The sequence below is a fragment of the Halichoerus grypus genome, chromosome 10 (assembly GCF_964656455.1).
Source record: "Halichoerus grypus chromosome 10, mHalGry1.hap1.1, whole genome shotgun sequence".
Classification (NCBI taxonomy): domain Eukaryota; kingdom Metazoa; phylum Chordata; class Mammalia; order Carnivora; family Phocidae; genus Halichoerus; species Halichoerus grypus.
Genome location: NC_135721.1, coordinates 128688131 through 128707161, shown reverse-complemented (window position 1 = coordinate 128707161; position 19031 = coordinate 128688131).

The window sequence follows — 19031 nt, the reverse complement described above, 5'->3', positions numbered from 1 at the left end:
GAGAACTTCAGTTGGTGACTTCTAACAGACTTGGGAAATAAGGGAAGGATCAAAATCAGAGCCCAAGAAGGTTGCATTAGACAGAGTTTTTTGGTTTGTTTCACTTTGTTTAAATGTGGGAGATAAAGAGGAGAAAATAACTTCATGGCAGCTGTTGTATATTGTAGAAAGGAGGATTGTAAAAAGAAGTTTTAATATGTATTATCCACGGGTCCCTTCTTTGGGAAGCTATTCGAAAGGCTGCAATGTATATTCAGATGACTCTTAGTGAATTTGGGGTTGCTACACTCTTTTTGTTTTTACAGGGACTGTTTGCTACGCTGGACTTCAATGCAGCTAGGTTTGTGTGGTTTACATAAGCCATTGTTATTCCACAGCCAACAGTCATATTCTCTCTCTCTCTCTTTCACACACACACACGGTAGTCTATTTCAGAATCTGCCAGATGATAATCACTATCACTAATCTTCCCTCCTCAGACAGATTTACTTCTCAACCTGCCCCATTTGAAGGTTTTTCTCCCCTGTGACTCTTACAATTTATAACTATAAATTGTAACTCATGGAGGATCTTCAGGGTCCTGAGGAAAAAGACAGGGGTGGATAGAGGAATCAAGTACCGCTCACACCTACACTCAGATACCTGGGCTGGTTCAGTGATGGACCCCAGTGCACACCATCACACCCCCTCGCCCGAGCCCAGAAAGGGTCCCACTGTCTAAATTCTTGTAGGTCCCAATCTCTGATAGTTTAGGCTCCTTAGGCTTCTGCATTTCAAAACAGTAGTTATATGGGCAAGGCACAAGATCAAAATTCCTTAAGGGAAGAGGACTTCAACAAACTCCTAGTGGGCTAACATCTCACAGTAGATTCTGGAATTAAAGACAAATTAGTAACATATATAGAACATGGACCCCTGAAGACTCCCAAGTTTAGAGAAGAAAAGAAAAAACCAAACTCTTCAAAGGAAGCTGTCAGATTTATCATCAGGGCAGGACGTGATTTATGCCAATATAAAAGGTACAAATGTTATTGGAACAGGCACCTTGCAAAGCTACCCCAAATGGCTGTAAACATATGAAAAGGTACTGAGCTTCATTACTTCTCAGGGAAATGCAAATTGAGACCATAAAGCAATACCAGGACACACCCACTGGAAAGGTTCATGTGAAAATACCAAGCGCTGGAAAGTAGAACAACTGGAAAGCCCAGGCATTGCTGTTTGCGGACAGGGGGAACATAAATTGGGGACAACCACTTTGCAAAGCTACGGGGCTGACCATATGTATAACTTTCAACCTCGCAGTCCTACTCCTTGGAACATACCTAACAGAAATGCAAACATCTTTCACCAAACACATGTACAAGAATGTTCATAGCAGCATTATTCATAGTCTCAAACTGCAACCTACCCCAAAGCTCATCAACAGATCAATAAAATGTGGTATATTCACACACTGGAATGTTCTACAGCAGGGGTCAGAAAACTACAGCTCCGTGTTTGTAATCCAGGCTGCTGTTTTTGTAAATAAAGTTTTATTAGAACGCCCCCAGGCATTGGTTTAAATATTGTCTACCACTGCTTTCACACAATGACAGTAGTGTTGAGTCACTGTGCTAGAGATCAAATGGCCAGAGAAGCCTCATGTATTGACTATTTCTGGCCCTTTCTAGAAAAAGTTTGCTGAGCCCTGCACGACAGCATTGAGAGTAAACAATGCATAACTACATACAATAATAAGGATGTACCTCACAATGTCGAATTAAAGAAGCCAGTGACAAGAGAGGACAGATGTGATCCTATTTTTATAAATTTGAAAGTAGGCAAAACTAAGCCATGATGTGGATATGAGAAGTCAGAAGAAAACTTACCTTTGGGACACACAGAGACAGGAAGGGATAGAAAACTTTATGATACTGACTGTGCTCTGGTTCTGGATCCATACGCAGGTGACATGGATGTGTTCTCTTGGTGAAATTCATCCAGATGTGCAGGTACATGCACACTTCTCTCTACATGATGTTTCAGTGGAACATCTTTTATAAACATTATTGGAGCTCCCTGCACTCCCCTATAAAACTCCACGCCCTTTGCCTTGCTCTATCTTGTGTATTTGCCTTCACACAGGTGGATGTTTCCTCTGGAAAACACTCCTCCTACTCTCTTTGATAGAATAACACAAACGCACTCTTCAAAACTCAGTTCAGTTACCCCCGCTTCCAGGATGCTTTCCTCCTGGTTCCAGCACTCACAGACAATCCAGGGATGTGTTGTGGATAGGAGAGAGAGAGAGAAAGACAGCCCAGAGGGTGACACTGGATTTCTGGGTAATTTGGTAAGTGGCATCTGTTAGTTTAAGTTATTTTTGGAGAATAAAAGAAGTGGGACTGGTTGAATCTTGAGCGTTTGTCACATGAGAGGTCAGGTTGGCAACTCCTGAGAAGTTCAGTAGTTGGTAGGTTAGACCAATCCAAGCTCAACCCATCTAGAGTTGGGGGGAGAGGGGCTTGGTTTGGTGGAAAGAACATGGGACATGCCTGGAAAAAAGATCTGGCTAGCAGTCAGGAGACAGTGAAGTTCAATTAAGTATGAGGCCAACCCTAACTGGCTTAAGCAAAGTGAAGAATTTATTGTCTTGCGTAACTGAGAAAACTAGGGTGGGAAGTGATGGTTTCAGGTAGGGTTGGATCCAGCATCACAAATGATGTCATCAAGAATCTGCCTCCCCTCTCTCTCTCTTTTGGTCCTTCCTTTCTCCCCGACCCCAACTCCTGGGGGTTTCGTACTCTGACAGGTTGTCTTCCTGTAACCCCAGATACTCCATGTATATGTCTTTAAGTCCAACAGAAAGAACCAGTTTCTCATTCTCAATAATTCAAGAGTGGTGGCAGGACCAAGTCTCCTTTGCCTTGTCTGGGTGACGTGCTAACTAGGCTGAATCCCTGTAATCTGGGGATGGAATGTGGAAGTCAGGAATTCCCCCTGCAGCTGGGGATGAGAAGAGTCCATGCCAACCAAACCTTGCATGGCCTGAGGGTGGGGGAGGGATAGGTCCCCACAAAGGAAAACAGAGGTGCTGTTACCAGTGGGGGAGGATGGGAGGCTGAGCAGGTCAGACTACAGCCACACCCTGCAACTCCTTAATAACCGTGACCTAAGGAGTGAGGTTTCCTGATCTGTACAAGGTTGTGGCCATCCTCACTACGCAGGGACACCGAGAGGATCACAGGTACCACCCTGGGGCCGAGCACGTGGCACTGAGTGCACACCTGATAAATGGTGGACCCTTCTATGCCGTCCTGTCCTCCCGTCATTCCCGGGGGGTGGGCGATGAGGGTCAGGAATATAGGCCACCCACGCTGCGGCCACTGCGGGGCTGCTAGCTGTGTGCGGGGCCCTGCCGATCACAGCCACTTGACCCGAGAGGAGAATCATTATACTTTTCTTCTCTTTTTTTTTTTAAGATTTTATTTATTTATTTGACAGAGAGAGACAGCAAGAGAGGGAACACAAGCAGGGGTAGTGGGAGAGGGAGAAGCAGGCTCCCCGTGGAGCAGGGAGCCTGACGCAGGGGTCATGACTTGAGCCGAAGGCAGACACTTAACGACTGAGCCACCCAGGCGCCCCTCATTATGCTTTTCTTAATCATACAATTGAAACAAACAAGAATCAAGGCTCAGATGAATTCAGCATAAAAGTAGAACACATTTTGTGATTTGCAAGTTAAATGTGGCTTCAGACCACATCTTGCTGGTTACTAAGGATCGTCCCCGAGCCCCAAACCTGCCCCCTCTGTGCTCTGCCCCGCGACGCTGGGCTGGGACTCTGAAAACCACCTTTCCTCTCCGCCAGCTGTGAGGGGCCGAAGGATGGAGGAAGCATGCTCTCTCCAGCTCTCTCAGTCTGTTTGTCCGTCCAGCGTCTAGCCAGTGCATCTGACCGCAGCAGGGGCAGTCTGTTTTTCCAGCAGGCCCAGAGCCAGCCTCCCTGTGCTTCTCAGCTGCTGGTGCCCCGCTTCGGACCTTTCTCCAAGCTTCCAAGTCTCGGCAGGTGCAGCCTTCCCTGGATCCCCCAGGCCTGGCGTGGTAAACGCTCCCAGAACGCGCTCCCCCTGCGGTGCCCTCATAGACTCGGGCTGCCTCTGCAGATCTGCACACAGAGGCGGCAATCCTTTGTATGAACTCTATGAACGCAGCTGCTGTGGTTTCTGTCTCCCGATGGGGCACTGAGCAACATGCATGGCCTCTGGTGCCCACCTCGCCCCTCTGGGGCTGGGGGACCTGCGGCAAGTGGCCTAATCTTTGTCAGCCACCATTTCTGCATCTCCATAGGAGGGACAGAAATAGTCTGTCTCCACAGAAGTGAGGCGACCATTCATCATGTCGATGTGGGTAAAGGACTTAATACAGCGCCTGACAAATGCTGAGCTCCCCACAGATGTCTGCGGTGGCTCCTGCAAGCCAGGCCGACCCCGGGAGACACCCCCAACCACAAGGGGAAAGATGCCTGGACCCCCTTGTGGAGACCCCTCCTGCAGACGCTGCTGGGCACACCCAGGACAGCCATCTCCACCCTCCTGTGTCTCCAGTGGCGGGGCCGCCTCCTCCTAGAAGAGCAGAGACGACAGGTGCTCCGTTTCGGGGCTCTGACACGTGGCCTGCCCGCCAGTGGGAGGTGAGGGGGTCCCTTCCTCACTGAAGAAGGAGTAAGCTGCATTAAGAGAATATTTTCATTCCTACTTTGGACCAGTGGTTCTCGCCTGGGGGTGACTGTGTCCCACAGAGGACATAGGGCAATGTCTGGCGACATTTTCGGTGGTTGCAACTTGGTGGTGGGGGCTGATGGTGGGGGCTGCTGGTGGCCTCCGCTGGGCAGAGGCTGGGCGGGGTGGGGGGTGCTGCTAGACATCCTACCGGGCACACGACAGCCCCCCAAAAGAGAGTGATCCGCTCCCAGTGTTCATAGTGCCGAGATGGACACAGCTGTCTGAACAGGTGACATCTGGGGCTGTGACAACTATTTTGGGACCGTGGGGAGAGGTCTAGAGAATCACACGGTTGACCAGGGCCCTAATGTGAGCGAGCTGCTGATCTAATACCGGCAGCGCCCTTCTTCAGACTTCTGGTTAAATAACACAAATGCCTCTTTTTATAAGTTGTTCTTCATCAGAGGTTCTGTTACTTACAGTCCCAATATTGTGAGGTCCCCATTTTAGCCCAAGTGCACAAATCCCCATGGACGGGCACTGCTTTGCTTTCACAGACTCCTCACCACGATCCCAGGGTGGAGGTGAGTAAACTGAGCCTCGGCAGTAGGGTGGGTAACTTGTGGAGACAGAGAGAAATGGTGCAGGTGCTCCCATCTGTGTAGCACTGTGTGTCATTATGAAACGTTTCAAACATAAAGTGCAGATGATGATCTAATAACACCCGTGGAGACACCATCCAGATTTAACAAGTGTTAAAATTTGTTCAAGGACCTTCACATGCTGAATACCATAGCAGACTACTTGTCTCCCAGTATTTGTGCTCCTCTTCAGTTTAGAAATTGAACCTGTATGTTCTTGCTGGGAAGACGAGTGTTGGAATAAGTATAGTTCCCAGCCTCTCCTGCAGCTGAGTGTGGCCACATAACTGAACACTGGCCAATAATAAATGACAAGAAGTGATGTTTACATTTGGGTCATGTCCTTAAAGGAAGTACATGCCCTTTCTCCTCTACCACTGGCTCATACACAGGTCAAATGAAGACAGAGTGCTGATGTGATGGCAGGAGTGAGAGCAGCCATTCTGGGCCATGAAATGGAAACTAAGTTTGGACGATGGAAGAACAAAAGAGAAGGGGCCTGGGTTTCAGCTGATCATGAAACTGCCCTATGAGCTCCATATGCTCAGGCAGCCTGTTGCATGAGAGAGAAAGAGAATCTTCTGTAATGTTGTAGCCATTACCATTTTGGGATGCTGTTTCAGTAGCTGAACCACTTTCTGAATGTATGCACATTTCTAATGTTTTCATATGAAGATTTCATCTGTTCCCCACAACCAGATGGGGTCTGGAACTACGATAATTCATTCAGTTGTTCATTCATCCAATAATTATTTTGGGGTGTCTACCATGTGCCGGACACTGCTTTGGATGTTAAGCATGGAGGGGTGCCCAGATTTCTTCTACACTGGATCAGTCTCTAAGACCTTGACTTCATCCTCTCCCTATTACCTCTCCAACCTGCTTCTTTCCATCTGTGGTGCTACCTGTTCAGGTCAGGCCACTGTCCATCCCTGCTTAGTCTCTTACACCAGCCTCTTGACCTGTCTTCCTGCCCCCCACTCCCATCATTCCTTGCTCCAGATCTTCTCAGCACTCCCCACTGCCAAAAAGCAAGAAGTTCAGACTCCCAGAGGTTGAAAAGGCCCCACCCACGCTGGAAGCATAATCTCTTGCCACTCTGTTCCGGCCATAGTGAACTAGATGAAATTTCCCCTGTGAGTTCACTCCGCTCAGGTGCTCACACTGGTTAATCCCTGAAGCTCAGAGAAGTTACACAGACTAGCTTAGAATGAGGCTTGAACTTGACCGAAGGTCTCCTGAGCCCAAGACTCCAAGCTGCTTTGAAGCCGGTTCAAAGTCTTAGAGTCACCCTGAAGCTTGGCCTCGGAGCTATTCCTGGCAGGGTCTGTAGATCTCCTGCACCAAAGTGTCAGTGGGGAGCATGTGAAAAACCTAACTTCTGTGGGGCACCTGGGTGCCTCAGTTGGTTAAGCGACTTGCTCTTGATTTCAGCTCAGGTCATGATCTCTGGGTCATGAGACGGAGCCCTGCCATGTTGAGCATGGATCCTGCTTAAGATTCTCTCTCTCTCCCTCTCTCTCTGCCCCTCTCCCCTCTCTAAAAAATAAAGTCTAAAAAAAGTACCAAAAAGCAAAAACCTAACTTCTCACTCACCCCAGAGCTACAGAACGCAAGGCTGTGGGGTGAGGCCCAACTACTGGCATCTTCCATAAATTTTCCATGTGTCCCTAAGGCTTAAGAACCAAATGGGGTCCTGAAAATCTGACCTGGAAATTGCACTGCTGGTTTCTTCTTTCCCATTTCCCACGTCTCTCCTGACGCTCCCACCACAGCCTGCGATTGGGGGGGGGGGGGCAGTGTGTGTGAGGCTGTGATAAGCGCTCTGCACTTTCCTCACTTTACTATTTCAAGATTAATTTAACACAAAAAAGAGGCACTAAAATGCCTCAGATACCTTTTTCGCCTTGAAAGTGTGATACTTTCAGCAGTCACTGTACAAGGGAGAGAAAACGCTCACCCCTTTGTGACAGAGACCACTGGAAAGGGTTCCGGGGCCCACGCGTCTTGGAAGTTCAAGGAGGGAGGCCCAAAGTCTGAGGCAGGCACCCCCAGCTCGGCAGACCTGGTTTGAATCTTGACTCATCCACTTCCTCTGGGCGGGGCCTTGGTCAAGTCTCTTCGAGTCACCTGTGAGACCCGGATAAGAACGGCCTCTTGGCGAAAAGATGACTCGACTATGGAAGTGCGCGTGGGGCTGGCACTGTGGCAACTAGCCCATTCGTTATTCCTATCGTTAGGCTCAACATGAGATGGCCTGTCGGGGATTCCTCTAAGCTCATCCAGCCCTCCTAAAGTTAACCCCAAGGGGTAGTCTCCTCTGAAATCCTATTTTATTTCACAGTAGGTTAAATCCTCATTGACCTTTTAGTGTAGGCGGGTGACATGTTGCTATTAATGTCTGTGATTTAACTTTCTTAACAAGTCCCTTCTGCCTGGAGACACTGCCCTTCCCCGCATTTGGGGGGCACAAACTGAGCTTACTGCCTCCAGTGGAGGAGAGTACACAGCAAACCTGCAGCAGGACATTTCAATAGAGAGGGGACACCTTCCAAAACAGGTGATGAAGTTGGACATGTCTTTAAAATGACAGGTGCCTCCAAAGATGGGTGCCACCCTGGGGTGGGGGTGAGGGCATCCCGAACGGCTGGGTTTAAATCTGAAATGACCACAGGGGAAAAACCTGGAAATGACTGCTTTGACTTGATTAAAATATTCACCATTGGGCAGAATAAAAGGTCGAGGGCAGCTGTATGAGAAAAGCCTACTTTTTTCTTTTTCTTCTTTCTTTTTCTTTTTGCAGGTCGGAATGTGTGGTTTGAAAAATCAGACCCTCTATGGGGGCATCCAAATTAATGCCAGGAGCTAAGACTTCCTTCTGCCCAGAACCAGTGCTGTCCTGTGGCTGAGTCTCAACTTCTCTGCGTCTTGGTTGCTTCCCCAGTGAAAGCCCGGCTCACTGCTGCTCTGCAGTGTTTCAAGATTTATTGTGGGGATCAGACGAGAGAGTGTGTGTGAAAACACTCTGAACACAGAAAGCTTCGGAGACGAGCAGCATAGTGACGATGATGGTGAGAAGAGCGATGGCCCAGTGGGGGTGATGTGTGTTTAAAAAGCCAGGCAGGTGCACGGTCTGCCTACGACACACTTAACATTGAAGGGCTAGGCAGAACAGCTGCAACAGTTCAACTTGGTCCTAAAAGAGTCCCACCTCATACAAATACAGCTGCAGGATGAAAGGAAAACAGGTTCTCGCTTGATTGACAAGTCCCGTTTGAACGACAAAGCTTGAAACGACATCAGTAAACCTTTGCAATCACATTTGGACATTTGGCTTTGACAGCTATGGCAAGATATGAAACTCGCCTAGAAAGTGAAAATGTGGCCTTGTCCTCAGGGCTCATGAGCTGCTTGGAGTTGCTGATGAGGGAGACTTTGTCACCAACACAGGAAGGAGCAGCGTCCCCAGGAGTAATTGCTCCTGAGGACCAGAGTTGAGCATCGTGACATCAGGGTTATGGGACCTTCGAGTCGAAGGCTAGAATTCCTGTCTTTATTTGTTCAAAAGCAAGCGGCGTCTACTATGTGGGATTTACTATGCCAGGCAGTGTGAACAGCAAAAACAGTAAGAGCCATGCCCCAACCTTCAAAAACCCACAGTTCAAAGTCAAGACTTGGGAGGGTCTGGAGCACACTGGCATTCTCATCTGTGGCCGGTGGAGAGTTGGTACAAACACTTGGAAAAGCAATGTGTCGGAATCTTATAAAAGCTAAATAGAGGCGCGTGCTATGACCTAGAAATTCACTCTTAGGTGTCTGCGTGGTAGAAATGTATATAGATATCTCCCAAAAGGCGTATGCAAGGATGGTCCTATTATTCGTTACAACCCCAGACTGGGGAGGAGCCGAATAGCCATCAACAGCAGACTAGGGGAATGCAGTGAGGCATACATTCATGCGATACTCAACGGCAGTGGTTCTCAGCCAGGGGTGACTACCTCACCGGGGACGTTTGGCAATATCTGGAGTCACTTTGGACGGTCATGACCAGGGGGTGCTAACAGCACCTAGTGGGTAGAGGTCATGGATGCTGCTAAACATCCTACAGTGCACAGGTTAGCCCCCCAACAACAAAGATTTACCCTCTCCAAAATGTCAGTGGTGCTGAGGTCAAGAAATCCTATTTCACATCATGAGAAGGAAGGAACTGTGACCACATACACTGGATGGAAATATACAAACCTTAGGTGAGTTCTACCAAACATTTAAGGAAGAGTTAATTCTGACTCATACAAGTTCTTCAAAGACATCAGACACACGGAGAGTTCCAAGCTTATCGAATGAGGCTGAGAGGGGCCAGGTGTCAGGTGGGGACAGTGGGGAGCCAGGTGAAAGATGAGAGCACGCGGGAACAGGTAAGCCAGAGGTTGAACGGCAGGGATGAGGGTAGACAGGCAGCAAAGGGCTGGCCTCCAGTGGCCATCAGGATCAAGGTGAAGACTTTACAGGCTCAACGCTGTGGGTGACGGGAGGTGATTTGGGGTCCTGGCTAAGGGAATGACAGAGCCCACTCAGGCGCTCCTCCATCCCATCAAGAAGGCTCTGCCCTTCTAAGGAAGCTGCATGAGTGCCAGGTCACCAGAACACACCATGCCTGAGAAAGAACCAGTCAGCTGCTCTCACCCAAGGTCTATACTAGGAGATACCGAACTCTATTTGGAGCGTTGAAGCTGTAAGTTTGTTTATTTGTTCAGCAAATACTTACAGAGCACCTACTATGTGCCAGACACTCTTCTAAGTGCTGGTTCATGGTGACAAGACAGACCAGATCCCTGTCCCTATAGCTTACAGTGTAGAAGTGGTGGCTGATAGATGAGGAGATAAAAAATAGACAAAAGTCCTTCCCATTAGCAGTGACTGCTCTGAAGGGAATAAAACAATGATGGGTGACCTGAGTGGTCACTTATAATCTGATGATCGGGACAAACCTCTCCAAAGAAAAGTTGTTTGAATTAAGATTTGAAAGAACAGAATGAGCCTGGCATGCAGACAGAGGAGGGAACAGTATTCTAGGCAGAAGGAACAGCAAGGGCGAAGGCCCTGAGGTGGGAACCATCTTGGCATGTTCAACTTAATGGAAGGAAGGGTAGTGTGGCTGGAGAGAGTCAACCAGAGGAAGATGGCGGGAGGCTGTGGAGGCAGATCATGCTTGGCCATGCAGGCCGCGGGGAGCAGTTTGGGTTTTATTCTAAGTGCTCTGAGAAGATTATGGAGGGTTTCAAGCAGGAGAATTCCATGAGCAGACTTAGACTTTAGAAGGCTAACTCAAGGCACACAGAGGAGAGTAAGAGAAGCAGAGAGTATGCTGAAGATTCTGCAGCTGTCTACACAGAGATGCTTTCACATCACTATGGCTGGAAGACAGGAGAAAGCACACACACCACACTCGACAGTGTCTGCACCGAGAATCCAGGCTCAGGAGTGGGGGGTAGATAAGAAGCAGGACAAGGGCAATGCTTGGTCCCAAGGATATAGTGGTGACATTTCAGGCAGCAGTGGGATACCAACTTGGGAGCTCAAAGAGTTCCCGAACAAACCTTTACTCCCCTAGTCTAATGGACCACACATTCCTTTGAAGGACTGGCATGATCCTTAGGATGACTATCAAATTTAGATAATTTAATACTCCCTTGAATTATAGAACAGTAGCAAAGAACCCTCTTCCCATACTTCCAACTTTTGAGCAGGCATCTCATTCATTCTTATTATGCATGTTCTAGAAAAACTGGGCAGGTAGATCAGAGTCCCACCAAACTCCTCAAGAAGATCCTAACATTGCAATGATGAGCTCCTCTCACCTCCAGAGGAAGATGATGGGAAGGGGATAAAGGAGAAGCCACTGGACTTGCATCCTAGTGAGGCTACTTTATCTCCAGCCTGAACTGTTTCAGGGCCCTCCCATCTCCCTGGTCCCGTTTCCATCTTCTCATAGCCAGAGGGACCCCACAGAACCTGAGTCAGGTCACATTTCTCCTCGGCTCAGAGCCCTCCACTGGCTTCCCAGCACACTTGGAGTAAAACCCAGCTCTTGCCAGGGCCTGCCAGGCCTTACTTGGCCCGGCCCTACTGCCTCCCAAGGGCTCCCATGGAGTTCAGAAGAGATGGGTCTCTTGAAATAACACTGTCGGGGACCATTAAAGCTCCGGGTGTTCTCTGGGCTATCAGACACATGAACAGTTCTGTATGCAAACAACCACAAACAAGGTCAAAGCCATGCTGGCTGGCAGGCTCCTACCCATGAGCTACATTATTCTTACAAATAATGTGCTGGTTTGGGTCTGCCTGTACTAGGCTGGGAACAGGATTCTAGAAGCGTGGTTTAGAGTGGAATCATGATTCAAGCACAACATAAAGTTCAGCTGTGCTCAATGAGGGGAATAAGAATTCAAGCAGAATGAAGTGTGGTGGGCTTTCCAAGGCACATAAATAAATACACTTGCCATTGTTTCTTACTCTAGGATTTATATTGAGGAAGCAAGAAAGTCATGCAAAGTCAAACTTTCTACCAGCCAGACTAAATGGGCGCCGGACCTACTGTCCCCACCACCCCTCCCAGCCAGGGGGCCTCTTGTGACATGAGTATCTGGCTCTGGCTTTCACGCAGGTAACACATACACCCCAGACAAGAAACAAAGCTTCGAGGCAAACAACCGTGACTACTTGGCGTGAAACAAGGACGTGCAACCTGGGTACCAGTAAGCTCAGAGACAGCCAACAGGGTCAACTCACATGACAAATGCATTCTTCTGGAAGCATCTATTGCAAAATGACAGGATCTTCTCCCAACACCTAGGAAAGACCATTCTGATTAACAAGTCAGCCTCGGGTATGGCAAGGGGAGCCGATCCTGCCCAGCACATTATCTGTCCATCCAGTCACTCAGCAAATACTGAACGACTACCACGTGCTGGGCACGAGGGATATGGGGTTGCACAAAGGAAACAAGGGTCTGCTTTGGTGGAACTTATAATCTAAAGCTGTGTCACCCAGTGTGGAGCCACAAGTCACAGGTGGCTCTTAAGCATTTAAAATGTGGCTGGGCCCAGTTGAGATGTGCTATTAAATGAAAAATACATACCAGGTTTCAAAGACTTAGTACAAAAAAACTCCTATAAAACATATCATTAATAACACATTGCTTATATGTTGAAATGATAATAGTTTTGATATACTGGGTTAATCAAATAGATTAATCCCACCCATTTTCTTTTTACTTTTTTTCAGTGTGGCTACTAGAAAATTTAAAATTATGTATATGGCTACATTTGCACTTGTATTATATTTCCGTTGGACAGTACTGATCCTGAGTAGCTGATGAACCATAAATAAGTAAGCAAATATTGTTTCAGGTGATCTCGGAAAGTGATGAATGCTCTGAAGAAGGCAGAGTAGGATATAGGATAAAGGGTGATGGGGCAGAATGAGGGCATTTAAATGGAATGGTCAGTGTTATGGGCTGAGCTGTGTCCCCACCCCCCAAACTCATACACTGAAGTCCTAACCTCCACAATTTTAGAATATGACTATATTTGTAGTCAGGAATATATTTGAAGTCTTTAAAGAGATAATGAAATTACAATGAGGTCACTCGAGTCGGCCCTAATCCAATATGATGGTGTCCTTCTAAGAAGAGGAGATGAGGACACACACACGGTGTAGAAACCTCTTGTGCTGGCTTCTGATCTCAGACTTCTAGTCTCCAGAACCACGAGTAAGAAATTTCTGGGGTTTAGGCCCCCCAATCTGTGGTACCTTGTTCTGGGAACCCGAGCAGACGAATACAGTCAGGAATAGCCTTTCCAAAGACGTGGCATTGGAGTTGACTGACAAGAGTGACCCAATCTCAGGACATTTCTGGGAGGATTATTCTAGGTACAGGAAACAGCAGCTGCAGACGCCTGAGGAGAACAGGCAGAGAGAGGACTCTGCAGCTGGCTTCCGGCAAAGGAGGGGCAACGTAGAGGTGGGGTGCAGGTAGTTGGGGTCAGAGCAACCAACTCTTCTCCCCACTCCAAGCGCAATATATTGAACCTCACTTTGTTTCTTTTTTTTTTTTTTAAAGATTTTATTTATTTATTTGACAGAGAGAGACACAGCGAGAGAGGGAACACAAGCAGGGGGAGTGGGAGAGGGAGAAGCAGGCTCCCCGCAGAGCAGGGAGCCCGATGCGGGACTCGATCCCAGGACCCTGGGATCATGACCTGAGCCGAAGGCAGTCGCTTAACCGACTGAGCCACCCAGGCTCCCGAACCTCACTTTGTTTCAAGCCTCATCTAAACAATACTCTCCAGGATGCCTCGAGGAAGGTCTGTGTGCTGGCATCCACTTATGGTGGCACTCTCCACTTAGAATCCGCCAACCCCGTTGCAAGCCAAATGCATCCGGGCAGTCCTGCTTCCCCAGGTCAGCTGGTGAGTCACTGAGGCAGAAGGTCCCAGGGCCTCCAGGAACTGGGGTCTGTCAATGAGGACACTCATGGGTATTTTTAGCATCATCTGTCCTGGGGACCAGAAAATGATTTCGGAGGGTGGAAGAGGACAGTCCAAGAGCTGCAGGAATGGGGCTGGTCTGAGCTGTAACACCACCGAGGGGGGAGGGGTTTATTCATTTTAAAATTAACATTTAAGTACCTGCTGCATTAGTCCATTCTCCTTTAAAGTCATAGAACAATCACAGTTTCTACCCGCCTCCCTAGATGACCGTTGTTATGGTTTTATACCTATCTGCTTATTTTTGAAAAAAGACGTACAGGTCTGATAACCAAGGACTAATGATACTGATGCCCCATGTGTGGTTGGGGGGGGGGGGGCTGGTGGAAGTGACCAGAGAGGGAAGCCAACTACGGACAATACTGTTTTCACATAGTTTAGTCTTTTGGAATCTGAATAAAAGATTAACATAAAATAATTTATTTAAAAAAAATATGATATCAACGAGAATAGGGGAAAATCCCTAAAATGGAATAAAAACAAAAAGGAAATGAGCTGCATTTCACGGAATTACACAGCCAAGCCAAGGTTACCAACCCACGTACCTTCTGAACGTGGCACCTGGGCTATCGACCTTCAATCTGATGACACGTAAGGACCGCAAATGAATCCTGAACTCTGTTTAGTAGTCAGGCTGCCGCAGTGGTTTGGGTATGACAATTCTGAAATGATTTTGTGTGTGTTGTAGGAGTAAACAAATGAGTAAATATTTTGGCTGTGCTGAAAGCCTGGGTTCCCACTGCGGGAGAAAGAGGAGACACCAATGTGGGACGCAGAAGGACAACGGGGAGCCCTGTGGCATTAGGCTGGCATGAAGACATCAGAACAAAGTCCCACTAGATTATGCACGGACATGCACACACATGTGCAGGCAGGCATAGGTAGATTACATTCCTAAAGAGCCTTGAGGCTCCTTAGGAACCACAGCTCCCAGAAGCCAACAGCAGCAGCCCCAGCCTCCAGAATTGCTCGGGAGAACTTAGGGGAGTAAATGTTCCACTGGTGTTTCAATGGGGTGCTGGTTCCTATTAGTAAGAACACGGTTTAATGTGCCCAGGGGATTCCAAGCAACACATGTGCCTCTCTCTAACTGGTTTCATTACAATCAGGAGGTGGGTAACATTTTAGACTCAGTTCACTCTCCCCAAATTGGAAGATGGAAATAATTTCCAGATGCTGCTAAGTGCAAACATCCCACTGGGTGCAGGGTCCAGAGATGGAGGGTAGGGGTGCCTCCTCCTGGCTTCCTCACTAATTGGCTGGGGGAGAAGGGGCCAGCCACCTGACGTCCTGCACCTCTGTTCCCCATCCAGGAGACAGGTGTGGCCAAACCTGCCCGATCAGCTGCGGAAAGCCAAAGCAGTGATAAAACTCAGGAGCATATCTGAGAAGCACGATGCGCTGTGAAACATCAGGGAGGAGGAACCCACATGTTTATTTCCTGCTTGCTCTCACAACTTTTCCCCAGAAAGTAGAGAATACATGTGTCCTGGGAAGGCAGCAGACATGCTCAACTTATTTCACATAAGCTATGGGCTCAACTTATTTCACATGAGATACGGAGGCATAAGACACATTACGAATCATCTAGGAGGACGTGCGGTAGTTAGTGTCTGCATGGTGTGTGCTTTCTGTGCGCGCGTGACCAATGCCTACTAAGTGCCCTGTGCCTTCTACACGTTAGCTGGCTGAACCATTGCCACAGATCTATGACCTGGATTCTGAATCCCATGGTGGTGCCAGAGATTTAGATGGGTAAGGTAACTTCCCCAGCTCACGCAACCAGGAATCAGCAGAAGCTGGACTGGACTCCAAGCCCGACTGTGTCCAGAGGCCTGGCCCCTTCCCCCTTTAGTGGGCTGAATGGTGGCCCCCAAAAGACATGCCCACATCCTAATCTCTAAAAGCTGTGACTGTTACCTTATGGTACAAGAGTGAGAATTACCCTTTGTGACACCAAGTGTGATTCAATTAAGGGTCTTGCAGAGGCACTTGTCCTGGATTACCTGGGTGGACCCTAAATGTATTCACACATATCCTTTTAGAGAGAGGCATGGATGTGGTGGGGAATGGGAAGGGGTTGGGAAGGGATCAAATGGGCCCTCCGTCCCAAGCTCACACTGCTATGAGGTAAGGATGACCTCACCCGTCTATGGGGACCCATCGATCCCACAGGGTCGCTGATCCACGGGGGATGAACTCCAACAGCGTCTGAGAAAACCAGCTGTGATTAAGAAGCATCACGGATGTTTGTAGTGCAGGCCACCTGGCTCACATCTGGAAGGAAGCAGATTCTGGGAAGTTCCCCCGAAGCCCCAGATCCACTGGGAAAGCTGGCCAGTCCTGTGGGGTGTGGTGGGCAGAGTGATGACCCCACACACAAGGTGTCCACGTCCTACTCCCCCAAACCTGCCACTCTGTTACCTCACAGGGCAAAAGGGACTCTGCAGATGGCCTTAGGTTAAGGATCTTGAGATCGGGAGATTGCCTGGGTTGTCAGAGGGAGGAGGCATGCGGGTCTGAGTCAGAGAAGCAGATGTGGTGGCGGAGGCAGAGGTCAGAGTGACATGGGGCCACAAAGCAGGGACGCAGGCGGCCTCCAGAAGCTGGAAAAGGCAGGGAAATGGATTCTTCCTTGGAGCCTCCAGAAGGAACATACCGTGGATGACCCATTTCAGGTTCTGAACCTCTGGCCCGGAAGATAATGGATTTGTGTTGTTTTAAGTCACGAAGTCTGTAGAGCAGCTCTGGGGGCTGGGCCGCCGCTCCTGCCGGCTCACCTGGAAGGGAGATTCTGAGAAAGTCCCCTGCGGCCTCAGAGCCTCTGGGTAAGCTGACTGCCATGCCAATTTCTGTGGGGTGACGTGGCAGACAGGGGGCCGCCGTGCGTGCGTGCATGTGCGTGTGTGTATGTGTGTGTGTGTGAGAGAGAGAGAGAGAGGTAGAGAGAGAGAGAGAGTGACACTCAGACCCAGAGCCAGAGAATCGGGGACAGAAGCAAGGAGCTCTGTGCGTTTATGCACAAGGCCCCCAGGCTCTTGCCTTCTGCTCTCCTTTGCCAGAGAATAGTGGGCCCACAGGCAGGAGCTGGCTCCGAGCCATGCTGTTTGGGCTACACGCTGGTTTTTCCCAGTTATAACTTCTTAATAACAGGAACCATAACAACAACTAAAATCTACTGAGTTCTAACTGTGGACCAGGCGCTGTTCTAAGCTTTCTAGCTGTCTTCTCATTTAATTCTTTAAAAAAAAAATTTTTTTTATTTGAGAGAAAGAGAGCATGCGAGTGGGAGGAGGGGCAGAAGTAGAGGGAGAGAGAGAATCCTCAGGCAAACTCCATGCCCAGCACAGTGACCGACGCGAGGCTCGATCCCAGGACCCTGAGATTGTGACCTGAGAGGAAACCGAGTCAGATGCCGAACTGACTGAGCCTCCCAGGCGCCCCTCCCTAATTCTTAAAGCCATTGTATCGGTGATAGGCTGTGACTATCTAATAGGACATCAGTATTTCTTTACAAAGAAAATTTCTCCTACAAAGTTCACTTCACCACCCCAGCCCAGACGACCGCCTAAAACAGGGCCAGGGTCTGATGCATATTTGCTGAATGAACGAGTGAATGGGGTGGCCTGGAGAGAGCCAGGTCGATCCCACAAATAAATGATCATTCCCAGCCCCCGTGAGGCCGTGGTACAATTTGGGGGACAGAATATACTTGGGGGTGAGGGTGGCGTCAGGGTTAGAAGCAAGTAAGTAGCCAGGGGGACAGCATGGGAGAAACAGTTTGGGGAAGAAAATCAGAAAGAACTGGAAAGTGCGGGAGAGGTGGTATGGCTGGAGCATTTAAGTGACAGGTGAGTGGGACATGAGGGCCAGAGGGACTCAGGCCTGGAACATCATAGCTGTTTCCTGCAGCTGCTGTAACAAATCGCCAGAGCCTGGGTGACTTAAAACAGCAGAAATGAATTCTCTCATGGTTCTGGAGGCCAGAAATCCAAAATCAGGGTGCTGCCAGGACCACGTTCCCTCTGAAGGATTTTGGGGGAACCGTTCCTCACCTCTTCTGGTTTCTGGGGGCTCCTCACAATCCTTGGCTTGTGGCCACACCACCCCAATCCCTGCCTCTGTCCTCACATGGCCATCTTCCGGGTGAGCTATTCTTTTCTCATAAAGACACCAATCATTGGATTTAAGGTCTAATCCAGGAAGACATGATCCAGAAAAACATTATCTCAGTCCTTGACTCCATGACATCTGCAAAGACACTGTCCATTAAGGTCACATTCACAGGAACAGGGGGTTAGGACATGGGGGATACTATTCAACCCCCTACAGACATTTTCCCCACAATGTTTCCAAGACTAACCTTTCTAGAAGCTACAGGCCCTGGGAAGTCCCCCACTGTCACCGAGATTGAACAAACAAGAAGCAACAGTGTATGGATGGTGACAGGCACTAGAAATGTCACTTGAAATGTGAAACAGGCTCCTTCCTGTGTCTGGGTGGTATATATAGGCCAGTGGGAATGTAATTCAGCGAAGGCCCCCCAAACCCATATGTTCCCCTCCCCCGGTTTCTGTAGTTGTGTTTCAGTTGGTGAACACTACAGCCAAAGTGAAAATTCCAAAATAAGAACCTCATAAGGATCTAGAATATCTGAGTAAAGTTATCTTTGAGTTGGAAGGCATCCCCTATGAGCATTTGATCTCTGTCTCTTATTACCTGTTTCTTGCCACCTAGGAGTTTTCTTTGCAGCTCCTCCTGACCCCAGTACCCCCGACCAGGCGAGCCCTGACTTGGGGGCCTCCTCAGCGAGCGGGAGGGAAGCATGAATTAGCTGAGAAAAGCACCCAGCCTGTTCTGAATGGTATTCTCAATCACTCACCATCTTTTTCCAGCCTATGCTAGATTTAGACTTCCTTTTCTCTCTTTCTTCTAAAGGGCCATGCATTATGGATGAGGGCTATTTCTTATTCAGCAGCTGAGAATCACTCTTCTATCAAAAACAGCTCTGTAATGTGTTCTCAGAAATCAAAGCCCGCCTCTGAACTTGGAGAGTTTCCTGGCCTGGCTCTCTGAAGGGGCCTGTTGGACGAAGCTCTTGAGTGACACATGCTTGAAATGTAAAGTGCACAGGGC